This window comes from Quercus suber, unplaced genomic scaffold, assembly GCF_002906115.3.
Source record: "Quercus suber isolate HL8 unplaced genomic scaffold, Cork oak 2.0 scaffold_21, whole genome shotgun sequence".
NCBI classification, from domain to species: Eukaryota; Viridiplantae; Streptophyta; class Magnoliopsida; order Fagales; family Fagaceae; genus Quercus; species Quercus suber.
The window spans coordinates 499,231-517,400 of record NW_027069486.1 but is presented as its reverse complement, the minus strand read 5'-3'; positions in this window follow the sequence as shown (position 1 = coordinate 517,400).

Below are 18,170 nucleotides of genomic sequence, written 5' to 3'. Positions count from 1 at the left end.
AAAGTCTCCTCTTTTTCAGTTGTTAAGAGTTGGCAAAAGGTAAAGTTAAGTGTTTGTTTGGAATAATATTTAGTTGAAATTAAAAACTTTTTTGCTGAAAGTATTGTAGATAAAAATAAAAGTTAGTTGAAATAGTATAATGGGACTCATGAATAGTACCAAAAAGTATAATGAGACTCATAAATAGTAACAAAAATAAGTTAAAGAGTAAAATAAGCAAACTTTTTAAACCATGCCAAATGCAACCTAAGTCCTAGATTTGTCAAACCTTTTGAAATACTTGAAAAGATTGGAAAGGTAGCCCATTCATATGTCTATGCTAAGGAAATAAAACCAAAGCCCTCTCATATTATTTGAGTACGAATCTCTTTAGATTGGAAATATTTTTCTTCTAATGAACATCTGGCTCAATTCATTGACAGCGAGGTACAAGTCGTTCGCTCTAAAAAAATTCCCTTGGTTAGTTCTATGGAGAAATCATTCATATGAAGATGCCATGTGGGAAACTTAAGGTTATGTTTAGTAACAATTTTTGTTTTCTATTTTCAAAAACTTGTTTTTAGGAATTAAAAAAAAAAAAATTTTCTTGTATTTTTGAAATCAAAAACATGTTTGGTTAGTTGAAATTAAAAAAAAAAAAAAAAAGTTTTTTGAAGAAAAAAAAAAGAAAATACAAAAATATGTTGTTACTAGAATTTGAACTTTAATGTTAACTTATTAAATGAAACAAATTCATTAAATCAAATGTGTGTTGTCATTAACTCTTGAAAATTACAAACCAAAAACAATTTTTTTACATGTTTTCAGTTTCCTTCATAAATTGAGTCTTGAGAACAGTTTTTATTTTCTATTCATTTTGAGTTACCAAACAAGTTTTTTAGTCTCAAAAATAGAAAATTGTTTTTGAAAACAAAAAATAAGGGGAAAAAACAGTTACCAAACACTACCGTTAGAGGAAATAAATATAAATGTCCAACCACCCTAGTAAAAACTAAAAAATAAAATTAAAAAGAAAAGAAAAGAAAGATAAATAGATGTATTAAGCATATATATATACTAAATAGTAGTAACACATGTATTCAATTTAAGTCATAAGATGCAAATATGGAGTACCTCTTTTTCTAGATATTGTTTTAGTTCTTGCTCTTACTTTTGTTCTCGTTCTTGTTCCTGCTATTGTTGTTGCTGTTGTTATTGTTAAAAGTTAAACTTGTTTTTAATTAATCTTTCATAAATAAGTGTGAGTTTATACGTTAATGTAGTGGGAGGTTTATTGAAGTTATGTGTGGCATTTATGAATGTAAGAGTTAGAAATATAAATGTAGTAGGAGTTAGAGGTTGGATCTGGAGGAAGGAATGATAAAAAATCTCCCAATTATGAAGAGAGAGGTCAAAGTTCACAATTCACAAGAGTTCATGGAAGAGGAAGTTTCTCAAGACCACACAGAAGAAGGTATGGTAAGTCTAATAATAAATGTTATAATTGTAAAAAATATGGGCATTATGCTTCTGAATGTAAAAATGCTGTTGACATTGTTGAGGAGAAAGCTAACTATGTTGAAGATAAGAATGAAGAACTGGAGTTGACTTTGTTGTTGACATACAAAGGAGAAGACAGAGAAGAAAATGGTGCATGGTATCTTGACACTGGTGCAAGCAACCATGTGTGTGGGAATAAAAGGATGTTTATGGAGATTGATGAATCGGTGGTCGGGAATGTTAACTTTGGTGACTCATCCAAAGTTTCAATGAAGGGGATAGGTAAAATTCTTATCCGTTGAAAGAATGGAGATCATCAATTTATTTCTGATGTATATTATGTGCCAAGCATGATGTTATTAGATGTAGGAAGGCTTGTTTTAAATATTCTTCTTGGTTTTGACATCTAACATTTGGGCACTTGAACTTTGGAGGACTACAATTGTTGGCAAAGACAATGATAGTGAGAGGATTGCCTTTCATTGAGCATCCTAACCAGCTTTGTGAAGGATGTCTCCTTGGCAAGCAATCAAGGAAGAGCTTTCCAAAAGAAACTAGTACAAGAGCAACCAAGCCATTTCAACTTGTTCATACTGATGTGTGTGTACCTATCAAGCCATCATCACTTGGTAAAAGTAACTACTTACTTCTCTTTATTGATGATTTTAGTAGAAAATTGTGAGCTTATTTTTTGAAGCAGAAATCTAAAGCATTTGGTGCATTTAAGAAATTTAAGACATTTGTAGAAAAGCGGAGTGGCCATGAAATTAAGGCCTTAAGATCTAATAGAGGAGACAAATTCACATCAAACAATTTCAAAGAATTTTATGAAGCAAATGGGATTCGGTGCTTTCTAATAGTTCCAAGGTCACCACAACAAAATGGTGTAGCAGAAAGAATGAATTGTTTAATTCTTAATATGGCCAGAAGCATGTTGAAGAGCAAGAAAATGCCTAAAGAATTTTGGATTATGCAATCTAATTGTTCAATCGTAGCCCCACAAGAAGTGTACAAGGAAAACCCCCACAACAAGCTTGGAGTAGGAAGAAACCTATAGTTTCTCATCTTCGTGTATTTGGGAGCATTGCATATCCACATGTACTAGATCAAGAGTGGTCCAAGCTAGATTACAAAAGCAAGAAGTATTTGTTCATTGGCTATGATCCAAGCTCTTAGGGCTATAAGCTCTATAATCCAAGCACTGAAAAAGTCATTGTTAGTCGAGATGTTGGAATTCGATAAAGAGAGCTTATGGGATTGGAGCACCCAAGAACAGGAGAAGTATGATTTCTTTCCTCTATCTGAAGAGGCAAAGCAAAGGAATGAAGTTCACGAAGAGCCTGTCACTCCACCTCCATCACCAACAACATCATCTCCCATTCATGAAAGTGCATCATCATCATCATTACTAGAAGGAAGTTCTAGTAAAAGAACAAGAAAAATGAGAAGTCTCTAGGATCTTTGTGATTCAATAGAGATTACAAATGATGTAACACCTTTTCGTATGCTTGCTAATTGTGAACCTACAAGATTTGAAGAAGCGGTGCAAGAAAAAAATTGGAGAAATGCTATGGATGAAGAGATTAAGGCAATAAAGAAGAATGACACATGGGAGCTTGCAACTCTTCCAACCGAAAAGGACACAATTGGTGTAAAATGGGTGTACAAGTTGAAGAAGAATGCAAAATGAGAGGTAGAGAGATACAAAGCAAGATTGGTTGTGAAAGGCTATACTCAACAACAAGGTATTGATTATGATGAGGTATTTTCCCCAGTTGCCCCTTTGGAAACTATACAATTGCTAATTTCTTTATCAACTCAGAATCAATTGAAAATTTTACAAATAGATGTAAAATCCGTATTTTTGAATGGCTACCTTAAGGAAGAACTTTATGTTGAGCAGCCTATAGGCTATGTTGTCAAAGGGCAAAAAGATAAAGTTTTGAAGTTGAAGAAAGCTCTATATGACCTTAAATAGGCACCAAGAGCTTGGAATAGTAGAATTGACAAAACATCTAGGTTAATGGGTTTTCTAAATGTCCACATGAACATGCACTTTATTGTAAGGTGCATAAAAATGGAGATATCTTGATTTTTTGTCTGTATATAGATGATTTGATTTTTACAAGCAACAATCCAAGTATGTTTGAAGACTTCAAGAAAGCAATGACTAAGGAGTTTGAAATGACATATATTGGACTTATGGCCTATTATCTGGGCATTGAAGTGAAGCAGATGGAGGATGAGATTTTTATTTTCTAAGAAGTTTATGCGAAGGATATCCTTTAGAAGTTTGAGATGCTAAATTCCAATCCAGTTAGCACCCCCGTAGAATGTAGAGTGAAGTTGTCAAAGCATAAAGATAAAGAGAATGTTAATCCAACATTTTTCAAGAGTTTGGTTGGAAACCTAAGGTATCTGACATGCACAAGACCAAATATTCTTTTTGGCATTGGTCTAGTTAGTCGTTACATGGAAGTACCAACCATAACTCATTTGAAGACTACTAAGAGAATTCTTTGCTAGGTAAAAGGTACACTGGATTATGGATTGTTGTATTCACCTTCTAAAGATTTTAAACTTGTTCACTATAGTGATAGTGATTGGGTCGGAGACATAGATGATAGAAAGAGTGCTACTAGTTTTGTATTCTATATGGGTGATACTGCATTTACATGGACGTCCAAAAAGCAACCAATTGTGACACTTTCCACTTGTGAAGCTGAGTACGTTGCTACTACCTCCAGTGTTTGTCATGCAATTTGGCTTAGAAGCTTGTTGAAGGAGTTGCAGATATTGTAAGAAGAAGCTATGAAGATATTTGTGGACAATAAGTCAACACTAACTCTTGCAAAAAAATCTAGTCTTTCATGACCGAAGCAAACACATCGACATGAGATTTCATTTTATTCGAGAATATATTGCAAGAAAGGAAGTTCATCTTGAGTTTGTGAAGTCACATGATCAGGTTGCAAATATACTTACTAAACCACTCAAGTATGACATATTCAACAATCTGCGAGTCTTACTTTGAGTGATCAAGAAAACAAGTTTAGGGGGGATGTTAGAAGTTAAACTTGTTTTTAATTAACCTTTCATAAATACATGTGAGTTTCATAAGTTAATGTAGTGGGAGGTTTATTGAAGTTATTTGTGGCATTTATGAATGTAAGAGTTAGAAAAATAAATGTAGTAGGAGTTAGAGGTTGGATGGTGTACTATATAAACTCATTCATCCGTCAAGTTCTATACAAGAGTTGAAGAGAAATACAAACTTTTAAAGAGTTCTAACTCTTCCCTCTCCACTCTTTCTCCCTTTGTTTAATTTGTGAGTGTGAGCCTCTTCTATACTCTAAGTAGTGTGTGAGTGTTTGTGAGAGTAAGTGAAGAAAGGCCTATCGGTATTTTGTTTTATTTCTAACAGCTGTTTGGTTTGTTGTTATTTATCAATTTCTCGTACCTGTTGGATTCAGTTTAGTAGAGACATCATATTACAATTATCTCCTTTTGAATTTATCAATTTATTTTTTATTTTCACTCTAATTTATATTTAAAAGTTGAAATTTTAAATGTTATTATTCAATTAACTAATGAACATACTGTCAAAAACTTTATAATCAACCCAGTTCCATAGTCAAATAATATGTCGACTTCTCTCCAACGGTATTTTCAAATGACAAAACTTAAGTACAGTACCTTAGATGCTGTTCCTTAGGTTCCCCTCTTAAGATTTAGCCATGTAGCTACTTAATTAAAAAACACACTTTCATCCCATGAGAAGAAATCCACATGGCATTAAAAGGGGAACCTAAGGAACAGCATCTAAGTACTGTACCTAAGTCTTGCTCATTTTCAAATATGTGTGCTGTGTTTATACTCTTATATATACTCATGCTCATTTACTTAAAGTACTAATACTCTAAATTGACATTCCTAACTAACTCAAAAGTCATTTTGGCCACCCAAAAAAATAGAGAGGCGTTGAGATTAGTCAAGACATACAAAGAGATTGAGAGGTGAGAGATGCAGAGAGATCCACGCCCACGCCCATGCCTATATCGCCACACCATACAAGACTCATCTTGCTACTCTGTCATAGACCCAGATGGCCACACCGACGCCACCTCGCGAGACCCACTTGGCCACTGACCAAACACGGTGAAGCCATTTGCCGCCGATTGCTCAAGATTTGAATATTTGTATTTATGACTCTCTCTCTCTCTCTCTCTCTCTCTCTCTCTCTGAGTTTGTTGGTGTTTGCTTTTGTAAGGAAGTGAGAGTTAAGTCTTTGTAGGAAAGTACATAGAAAGAGAGTTGTGTTAGCATGCATACAAAGACAAAGACAAATAACGCAAAGAGAGAGAGAGGGAGCTGGTGGAATTGGGTGGGAGTTTCTATCTCCTCAACTTAAAGTTTATAACTTTATATAGCAAATTTACCGTAGTTCACTACAAGAAAAAAGACATAATACAACAAATATTATTGCAACCAAAAAATAATAATAATAATAATAATAATATAATAAGGTAATATATATACTATTACATCTTTGGGTTTTTTTTTTTTTTTTGGTAACAGTAACTTAAATTTATTACATCAATATGAGATTGTAGCAATAATTATTATATTACATCGAAATGTGTTGTTGTAATAGGTAACTCTTATTTCACATCGAACTATATTGTTGTAATAGGTAATCTTTTATTTCACATCGAACTATATTGTTGTAATAGGTTAAATCTTTATTTCATATCAAATTTTGTTAATGTAATAGATATGAGTAATTGAGTAGTGGATAATTTGGAAAATTGGTACTATTGTTTTTCATTAGTTTCCACTCTCTCACCCATGTCTATCCTTTTTTTTTGTCGTCTCAATATTTCTTTCATGTTGTATTGATTTTTGCATACTTTTTGAAACTATGTGTTTGAATGTAAACTCAATAAGTTGTGTATATATTTGTATTTTTTGACATATGTATTGAAATGACGTATTTCGAATTTTTTATGTTTTATGTGTATTTTTGATTTGTTAGTGTAGTTCTTAGATATGGTTTTTGAATTGCAAAATAGGTTAATAAAAAATTATTATTTTAAAAAATTATTTATTTATTTTTAATTTTTTTAAAAAAAATTTAATAAAAAATCAACTTATTGCAACGAGATTTTCAAAGTAAATCGTTGCAATATGTGAAATTTATTACAACCAAAATCTAGTGTTGCATAAACCTATTGATGGTTTGCATCGACTTTTTTGTCATTGCAATAACACATTTTTACAATAACAACTAATGTCATTGTATTAAGTCTAGTATGTGGAATTTATTGCAACAAAATCTAGTATTGCATAAACCTATTGCCTCGGAGTTTATTACAATGGCTTGCATCGATTTTTTTGTCATTGCAAGAACACATTTTCACAATGACATTAGTTGTTATTGCAATGACTTTTTTCATTGTATTAAGTCTTTTTTCTTGTAGTGGTTGTAGCTAACACTTCACCTTATTTATTAATTGTAAGGATACAATTTGGTTCCTAAGCTCAAAAGGTAAAAGGATCTAGGCCCAAAGAGTCTAATACAATGAATTTGTAAAGAGTGAGTTCGAAAACTAGGCTCTAATGAGTTGGGTAACAATTATAATGGATCCAGAAGACAATAATGTAAAGATATTCTAGTTTTATCTAAAGAAAATTGTCATCGGCACAATCCTAGGAGATCAGTTCTTGTATATATCTCTTGAATTTGGTTACAAGCACAGTTCTTATTACTACAGTATTTTTCTCTAAATTCTCTGATCCCTATTCTCAATGCATTCTTTCTCTTTTATATTGCCTCACTTCTTTCATCTTCACCTTCCACGTGTAGATCAAATTGCTGGTGTTAATCCTTATCCCATCAGTACCTTCCTTAATTCTTTGGGAGTAGTTGTAAGGCTGAAAATTGCTATTCAGGTATCACTTCCTCATTAATGCGGCCAAAGAGTTAGTTACAGAGCATTCAATGCGGTGGTAGCAGTTTTCTCTTACATATTTCATAGCTCCCTTTTGTCCCATGCTTCCATGATGTGCATCCTTATCAATAGAAACTTCCAGAACTTTACTCTAGATGGCAGACCACACATTCTGACCTCTGCTTTGCTCAGCCTCCATAACAACGTTTACTGTCCTCAGACTACTAGGCATCCTCGGACCGAGCCCTCAACCCAATATAGGGGTATAATCGGTTCGGTTCGGTCGATGTTGAAGATAGTTTTTGCATCGAACCAAGAATTTCGGTTTTAACATATTGAGCACCGAAACCAATTTGTAAGGAAGGAACGCCAAACCGACCGATTACATTTAGTTTCGGTTCCATTTGGTCAGGTTTCGGTGTTTGGTATGTGAGAAACAAAAGCAAGAAAAAAAAAATAGAAAAGAAGAATTTTTTTTCATCAAATAGAGACATTATTGGAAGACAAAATCAGTACAAAAACTAACAATAAAAGCAACCAACACAAACTTTGTTTTCAACATAGAATACAAAGCAACACAAGAAAAAAAAAAAGAAAAAAAAAAACTAAGATTAAGGAAACATCACACCATGTTTTCTTAGAAACCAAACAGATCAAAGGAAAAAAAAAAACTATTTCCCTTTGCTTTCCCACATTTTCTCAGCACCCAAACACCAAGCAAACACAAAAAATATACTCAAAATCATGTATATATTTAGAGAACATACCAAGGTAAGGAAAAACCTATTTCCCTTTGCTTTCCTACATTTTCTTAGCACCCAAACACCAAGCACCAAGCAAACACAAGAAAAATATACTCAGAATCAAAAAGATTGTATTTTCTTTTTTCCTTTTTTTTGGTTAAACGTTTTTGGAATTCTTGAACTTTGTTTTTAAGAGACTAAAAGAAATGGAGAAGAAAGAAGGTTGTGGGAGAGAACAGCTATAGCTTGAAGTGAGAGAGAAGAGAAAGAAGGTTGTGGGGAAGAATGACTACAACTTGAAGTGAGAGAGAAAAGATAAAACTTAGGGTTAGTAAGGTTATATACAAACCCAAAAAGACATAGTTTTGTTAAAATAAGGAGAGAATAAATAAAACTACATTTGCTATGGGTCAAACCTGAGTTAAAAGTGTGAAAACGCATGTCTTTGCCACTAGGATAACAGGATCTTTCTTGATATTATTTGTACAAATTAATATTTAATATATTTCAGTTCGGTTTCAGTCGAGTCGGTGTATTTGTGTGGGACACCGAAACCAAAACCGAAATTTTCGGTTTTTATAAAATGAAAACTGAAACCAAACCGAACTGAAACCAAGCCAAAATTTTTGCAATGGTTCGGTCTGTTTGAAGCGGTTTTTTCAGTTCCTCGGTTTTTTGCACACCCCTAGCCCAGTACATACTACTGGGCCTATCATCCCTACATTAATTATTTGGTTTATTCAACAAAAAATATTTATTATTTGGTTTGTTATTCAAATGACTTGTGTTGTTAAGTGTTTGACTTTAGTTATTTGCTCTTTGCAACTCAACGTTAAAAGTTAGGTTCTTTTTTATTATTATTTAATAACACTAATTAGTTAATCAATTCATAAAATATTTGACATACAATTAGATGATAAATATGAATTTTATTTAATAGGTAAATTATGTGAAACCTAGCTACAATACTTGTTTTTTATTAAAAGAAAAATCCACATAATTCAAAAACAAGTATTTGAAACATGGTATCAAACATATTTTTTGCATTATGAATACATTTAAACACTTGTTTTGACAACACTTTTTAAATCACAATTTTCACATTATTTAAACAACAATACTTAAAATATGTAACCAAATAAGCCTGAAGTAACGAGAAAGCCATAGGATGGGAAACACTAAAGAGGTCAAAATGGAGAAAATAGTAAAAATGGTTGAAAGCGCATTTTAGTAATGTTCATGCAACATTTGTTGTTTCTATGCTGCCTGACACACGTCACACAAGAGTTGATGTTTTTGTTGATTTCCCCCGTTAAAGTAGTGTTGTTTCCATCATCTATATATATATATATATATATAGATGATGGAAATCAAGTTTGTGGTTAGGAAAACATAGTCTGACTTGTATGTTTTGCATTTTTAATTAGTGAGTGGGCCTCATTTTATTATTATTATTATTTTCTATTTAATGGTAAATTTGAGAATGTATATGCGGTTAAATTTTCAAAAATTCATACTTAATGTAAAATTATAAATATTTATGGTAAGTTTGTAAAACTTCTTTTCATAATAGTTTGAAGAAAAACTTTGTCCCAATCTAAAATTGCCAATTGGGTTGTTAAGCTTTCAAGGGAGCCTTGGCTACTTTATGGCATATGCAAGTGGACAAGTTAAGACTAGCACAAAAAAGTCAGGAGTTGTCATTTCCAAAATCATAACGCTTTTTATTTTTTAGAATCAATCATAACACGTACGGTAACATAGATAGACCCCGTCCATGTAGAACGGAGGGTTACTAGGTTGTTTTAATAGCATGGCATATTACATTGCATCATTCCTCTCCTCACTATCTTTAGCATAAACAAGGGCGGCTATCGAAATCAATATAGGGGTTTAGGAGTGGGGCTGAAGTAATTATAATCATTTTGATTTAAGAGAGTTTCAACTTATGGTGTTTGATCTTAATAATGCTCTTTATCATTAGAATAAGACATCAATCAATTTTTTGTAAAAACGGAGCTTGAATCCCAAATCTCTTATTCAATCATCAGAGATTTTACCAATTGAGTTAACTGGAACCTACATAGTCATTTTTATTTGGTTGGGTTGGAATCGTTAGATTATAATATAAAAACATAATTCAATTGTTTATATAGATTCAATCGTCGCAAGTGCTTGCACCCACATGATGAGAATCAACAAGCACCATTAAAGGATCCATTGCATGTTCTAGTTGGGCCTATTACTAGAGCAAGATCCAAGAAGATCAAAGAAGCACTTAATGGATTGATTCAAGAGATTTGGGTTAATTTTAACACAAGACATTCCAAGCTTGGCCCAAAAGAAGATGAAGGCATAATAAATTTAATCCAAGCTATTAATAGGGCTGATCTGGCTTAATTAGGCATGATTTATGGTATGGATTGATGGCTGATTGACTTTCCAACTCCATACCAATTAATAACTATTTTTCTATTCTGGAGCTGCTATTTTTAGATGAAATCCACCTTAAGTTTAGGCTTCTATTATTTAGTATGTTTTTAGCTATTTTCCTATTTTAGAGCTGCTAATTTTAGACTAAATCAACCTTAATTTAGGCTTATATTATGTAGTCCGTTTTTTATATCTTCCTATTTTCAGTCATGTCTTATAAATAGCATGCACTCATTGTAATGGAGGATTCATTGAATAAAAATCATAAAAAATAAAATAAAATAAAATAAAAAACGTAATGTTTTGCTTCTTCTTTTGGTTCTTCAAAAACTATGAACTTATTAGGGATTCTTCCTTATAGTGTTCAAATTTTATACCTTCAATTCATGATTAAGTTATAATCATTGGGTCGAGGTCTGTTACTTATACCTTTGGTTCACGTTTCATTTTTAAATGTTGGGTCGAGGTTTCTATCAAAATTTGAATTTTAGCTTTCTTGGGCAATTATTCCAATATTATTTGTTGGGTCTCACATGCTCGTATGCTTATATGCTTGCATATACACATGTTCATATGTCGATGTCTTAATCTCTACCATGCTCACATGTTGATGTTGTTACTTTGACCTTTGTCATGCCTATACTTCCATGATCACATGTCATACCCGTATTCCTTTGCCTTTCTCACATGACACATTGACTTATATCTAGGTCTTAGATACACGCACACACCTTTTGAGCCTTTAAGATAAGTTTATTCTCCATCCAATTGAGCAATGATATATGATGGCCAACTACTGGGTCCATTTGGTTGGAGGAGTGGAAAAGTGGGATGATAGAAAAGATTTTAATTTCCCTCATTTTTTTTGGTTAAGAGTGAAAAAGTGGAGAGATGGAAAAAGCAAGTTTATATAAATTTACTCATATACTCTTGTTAAAAAATGATGTCCAATTGAAACAAAAAAGTGACAAACAACCAAAAAAAATATAATCACCCAAATTTATTAAAAAATAAAAAACATGTGTAGAAAAAAAATCACGTCTAAAAAAAAAAAAATGGAATGAGACACTGAACAAAAGAAACACTTAACAACTTATTAAAATTGGAATTAAATATTAAAAAAAAAATGTATTGAAGCCCATGTGCAACTTGCACATGGGCATTTTTGTCCTTCGCCTATAAGATTTTCCCCCACCAAGTTTTTTCTCCATTATGGAGAGAAAACTTTTTGTGGGCCCCACCATCATTTTCCCTCTCCCCCTTCAACCAAACACCCTCCAAAAGGTTTTCGCTCCTCATATTCTCTCCAAAATTTTCCATCCACTCTATTTCACCTTCAAACAAACACACCCCTAGGCAGGCTTGGGGTGCTTAAACTCTTCTCATCTTATACCTTAACTTTGGACCTAGTCTGGTAGAAAACCTTCATTGTGTCATATTTTGGTTCTTGGATTTATTGCCAGGTAGCAACTCCTTCACCTCTTTTTAAGAGACTCCACGTACTCCCAGACTCACTATGGACGACTAAGAGGCTGTTTGGATTGGGTATTTTCATGACTCAATTCTCAGTTTTCATAACTCAATTCTCAAAAATGGTGGGACCCATAGCAAAATACTCGTTTGCCTGCACCAATACTCTATTTCCATAACTCTGTTTCCAATACTCAATTCTCTACTTTTTGAGTTATGAGTTATGGAAACTGAAAACAACTTTTGACTGTTTTCAGTTTTCAGTTTTCAGTTTTCAATGGCAAACTTGTAAATAACATCACATAGCTGGGCCCACAGTCAGATTTTTGCTCCCTCTTTATCCTCTTTCTCTTTTTTTTTTTTTTTCTTTTTGTCTTTCACGGGTCTGGGTTTCACTGGGTTCTTCCTTCTTTCTTTTTTTTTTTTTTTTCCACCTGGGTTCAACGCCCTGGGTTTCTTCCTTTTTTTTTTTTTTTTTCACACATGGGTTCACCGTCCCTATTCTTGCTTCTTTCTTCTTTTTTTTTTTCACTGGGAACGGTGAATTTCCCAGTGAAAAAAAAAAAAAGGAAAAAAAAAAGCTGCAGTGGGTGACAGAGCTGGGGCCCACAAAATAGTGTGAAAAATGTTGAGTGATTGTATTTCAGTGATGTGCCAAACGGGTATTAAGTGATGGGTGATGGGTGATGAGTGATGAGTATTAAGTGATAAGTGATGAGTGATGAGTGACGAAAATTGAGTGACAAAAAAAAAGTGGCCAAACAGCCTCTAAATTTCTTAGTTCGAAATGAATCAAACAAGTAAAATATTTTCACAAATGCGAATTTGTATTGATGAATATGTGGTACATTTCTCTGTAATTACAAAAGAGTGATCATCTGATTCAATCTCCTTGAAAGATTTGTTGATTGGAATTGTGATAATGTGATTTTTATTTGAACACCAAATATACTTCAATTTGGCTGAAGAATGGATCGAAGCTCTTTGAAACAGAATTACTATGAATTTCTAGTTATGAGCTTGTTAGAAATCCTTTGTTCTTCGTGTTCTTCATGTGTTCTTCGTCTTCGAAGGTTTGTAGTGGAAGGCTTGAATCCATAGAGCTTTACTGATTTGTGATTTGTTGAGGTTTCTGGAGGTTTTTGAGCTTGATTCCAATAAATTTTTAGATCTAGGAATATGATTTGGATGATTCATCTTCGAAAGTTCTTCATATTTGAAGGTTTGTGGCGGAACTTCTTCAGGCTTTAGAGGCTTGAATTCGTAAAGCTTCACCAATTTATAGTTTCTTGAAGTTTCTGGAGGCTTTTGAGCTTGATTCCAGTAACCTTTATTCTAGTGACCTTTGAGATCTGGGAAGATGATTTGGATGATTCTGCTTCGATTGTTCTTCGTATCCGAGGTTGAGGTTCTTGAAGTTCTTGGGGCTTGATTTTTGCAGAACTTCTAGACTTCTGAACTCAAGATGTCTTCTCGGTCCTCTCCCTAGACGTCTTGGTGTGTTGAAATACCTTAGGAAGGCTTCTATTTATAGGAGTTTGGGGGTGGGTGAGCGATACGTGGCAAAGTTTGATTGGTGACACATGTCACAGCCTGATTGGTCCGTATATGTCATCGCTTACACGTGCTAGACTGCTTATGTCATTACTTACACGCGCTGATGTGTGATTAGTTTTTGCATGCATTTTATGCCTCTATTTCAATGACACTTGGCAAATTTCTATTGGTTTCTAAGTAGCAGTATGTGGCGCTTTGTAATTGGCTGTAATTTGTGGACTTGGTAGTAGGATGTGTCAGCTCGTGATAGGTCGGGAGTTTTCCCTCTCTACACTCACGTCGGCTTTAAGTCTAAAATCGTTTTTCAAAAGATTGAGTACCGCACACCTTGCCTTTGCGATAAGAAATCGACATGCCAATGTGTCATAAAAGGGGGTACAAATCACGGAACTTACACTAGAGATGTTGGTTTTTGAAGGTTTATTATTGAGTGGGATTCTCTTGTGGTAATGAATGTTATTGCTTGAAAGTCTCCTGCCCCATCCTTTATAGCTTCTGTTATTTATGGTATTTCTTCCTTAGTTTTAGAGACTTATAGCTTTGAGGTGTCTCATACTACGAGAAATGGTAACCAAGAAGTACATTTGTTAGCAAAACATACTCAATATGTTGAGCACTATATTAATTGGATTGAGGAGAGCTCTTATTTCTTAGAACATGCTCTCTCAAATTATGTAATGTCTTTTTGTTTTAGTTGAATGAAATTTCAAAATTCCTATAAAAAAAATTGTCGATAATGTATAAAAAGAAGTTTTTTTTTTTTTAGTTGATAAAATTTATCTTTTAAACTTTTTAACATTATAAATTTTAATTAAATATCCTCCTTTTTATGTAAGATTATATAAAACTTAATAAAATTCAATATACACTATATTGAATATTTAAAACATTTCACTTTTGTTAGAAAATGGACATTTGTGATTTTTTTTTCATGATAAATTTGTACATGTATTCTCATTTTATGTGATAAAATTTGTTTATTTGAAAATTGTGACATCAATATTATTTGTGGAAAATTATTATTTACCTCCTATGGTTTGACACTAATACACTTTAGTCCATAAATTTTCAATTGCTACATTTTGACCTTCTAAGATTCGGACTGAAATGAAATCATAAACAAAATCTCAACAACTTCACTTTAATACAAATATTATGGATGAAAATATAGAATTTGAAAAGTTTGTGCACTTAAGTGACATGAGCAAATCACAAGAAGGTAAATAATATGTCCAAAAAGGCACAAAAATCTATTAATTTTGACAAAACACTAACGATTTCATTTTATTTACAAACCTTAAGGAATAAATGAAACAATTGAACACTGTGGATTTATTTTGTAATAGGACCAAATAACATGAGATAAATTGTTATGTTTCATTCAAATTAAGACATCTAAAGTTTTCTTTTTAGTGGAATAAGTCATTTATATTTATACAAATGAGTAAAATATTTATAAAAATTTCATGGCCACCAAGCCTACAAGTAGGCAGTAGCTCCGCCCATGTTTGGCAGGTTATGATTCATAAATTGGAAAAGATATTGAGTAGGTAAGCAAAATATACAATCACATGCTTTCACTGATCCTTCCTGGCTATAGTATCCTAACGATAACTTAACTAATGGACGATTTTCGTATCTCGAGGACAATCTCTTATGATGAATTAATTAGATGTTAATCTCGTAAATGGACCAGTGAGATCTCCACCGAGACACTTAATGCCAGTGGAGCAATTCAGAGAAGTAATATCAAAATAAATTAAACATGAAATTTTTTTTTAAGCTTGTCAATGAGCCACTTCATCCGAATGAGATAAGCACTTTGAGCTTTGGGCAAGTTTTAACGAGTGAGGACATGGGAAAGGTGCTTGCAAGTCAAATTCTATGAAAGTCAAGTGAATGATTAATCCATACGATAATAAAAAGTAAAAGATGTGATAAACGAGTGATTTTAGAACATTTTTTAATAAATTATTTTTTAAAAAGAGAAATGAGATATCCTGAGGGTAATAGTTAGCATAACCATTTTTAAAAAGTTTTAATACAAATTTTAAGGATGATATAAAAAACTATAAAACAAATATCAGTTTTTTCTTATTTCCCATTAAAAAAAAAATTCTAATTAAAAGCATTTCCTAAACGAATTACGCTTCCAACATTTGTTAACAAAATCCTTAATCAAATTAATCGGATTGAAATAAAGTGATTACATATAAACCATGCAAGGCCCTAGATATGTTAGACAGGCATGCATGCTTCATGGTTTAAAACTTTAAAATACAAATATAGTATTTTGTTAATGATAAAACATAGTTACAGTTTTTTAAGCTTACTAAAATAGTTTAAAAGATATAATTGCATTGAGTCTAATTGTTCTTAAAAAAATATAATATAATTTATATATGTTTTAAGGGTCTATGTAACTTTTTTTTTTCGAATTTAATTGTTTAAATTAAATTTATATCACCTACAAAATTGTATATAAATTTTAGTTTATAAACTTTTAGTAATGTTAGTTGCAGCTTTAACATTTTCCTTATTGATATTTTGTTAATATTAAATAAATACTAGTTTGTATAAAAAAAATATATATATATATATATATATATATTTATATTTAGACCTTCAGTAGGTTAAAATTTTGATTTCGCATGTGGTTGAAGAAAATATTATGCCCATTAATAATAGACTTCATACTTCCTTTTAAAGTCGATGATTGTTTTTAAGTAAAAGATTTGAAAGTCGATGAACTTTACCAACTCCCCTGAGCTTGATCTTTGGACATCTAGTTTAATAAGACTAATATAATCCTATCTTTTATATAGAGCTTACAAGGCAGTATATATGTATAACTCTCTGATCTTTAATTTCTGGTGCGAGGAAAATAGAATTTGGAAGAGTAAAGTGAAGAGAGTTTACACAAGTGCCAGAGAACAAAAGAAAAAAGAAAAGTGAAGACAGAGATAGGGAGAGGTATGGAGGAGAAAAAAAGAGAAAAAAAAAACGTGTGGATAAAAAAAAAAAAGATAAGAGAAAAATAAAATAAAATAAAGAAGAAGAAATTAAAATTGAGAAATGTCACTATAATATTTTCACAATATTTTTATAATAAATTTTAAATGGTGGGTTGTTACTAACTAATACTGATAAAAAAAAATTTAAGTGATGTGTTCAAATTAAAATCAATAATAACTTATCACATATGATTTATTGTGAAAATATTGTAAAATGTTAAGGACGTAGCATTTTTTTTTTTAACGTGATCTGATCAAGTTGTACATTATTGCAATTTTTACATTATAATAATAAAAATAATAGTATAAATTTATATATATGATGTGATAAATTTTATATTATATAATGAGTACAAATAAATCTATTTCTTACATATTATGTAATAAGGGTATAATAGTCAATTTATATAAATTACATTTTTCTTCCTTCTCTTTTTTCTCTCCAACCAAACAAAAGAGTTTTCCACCCTCCCACTTTTCCATCCCCTACAACCAAACACATAAGAAGGAAAACTAAATATTTTTCATTCTCCCAGTTTTCCACTCTCCCATAATTTTTCATCTTTTCACTTTTCCACTCTTCCATCTAAACAGACCCTAAATGCCAGGTGCTTGTAGTTAAGTGGCATAATATAATCTCTTTTTTTTTTTTTTTTTATTAAGAACCAATATTCAAATAACCTTTTTTTTTTTGAGAGAGTAATATTCAAATAACCTCTTTTCCCTTTATAGGAGTAAGTATCAAATTATCCCAAAAAAAAAAAATGAGACTAACAAGTCAAGTAGCTAGTCTCACAAAAACATTTCGAAATCTCATATAGGTTTCAGGCGTTCAAAATATAGGTCGAGACTGAGTGAATATATATATATATATATAAAAAATGGAGGCAAAAAACTAGAACCAAAAGAAAGAGTATGATGAAACCTCCATAAAGAAGAATAAAAAGAGTATGATGAAATATGAATAGTGAATATGCTTCTAAATCTAAGAAGTTATCAAAGATTTAAAAGAGCACCTTTTTAGTCAGAACTTACAAGAACATATAAATAAATAAATTGCACCTTTTTTGTTTTGAAATGGAGGAAAGCAACCGCAGATTTTCTGAAGATATGCACCCCCTCCCCTCTGAAAAAAAAAAGAAAAAAAGAAGAAGGAAAGAAGACCAACTGCTCTATATTGCTCGTATTATGGCAAAGATTTCTCAAGCTTCCCTTTGTGAATCAGGCAAAAATAACTAGAAACGAAAACATGCATTACATCACATGAATATATATACACACACACACACACACAAGAAATCCTTCACATCAAAAGTCAAAAACCTTTTGCAATTTATGTTTTTGGAATATGTATCTTCAACTTCAAGAAGCGACGACTAAAGAACACAATCAAGGAGAAATACTCAAATTGTTTTATTACAAATAAAAATTGACCAATTAATATCTTAAATTATGCATATATACATTTATTACCTTTAATGTTATATGGTAATTTTAAAGTTTTGTCTGGATTTCAGAATCAG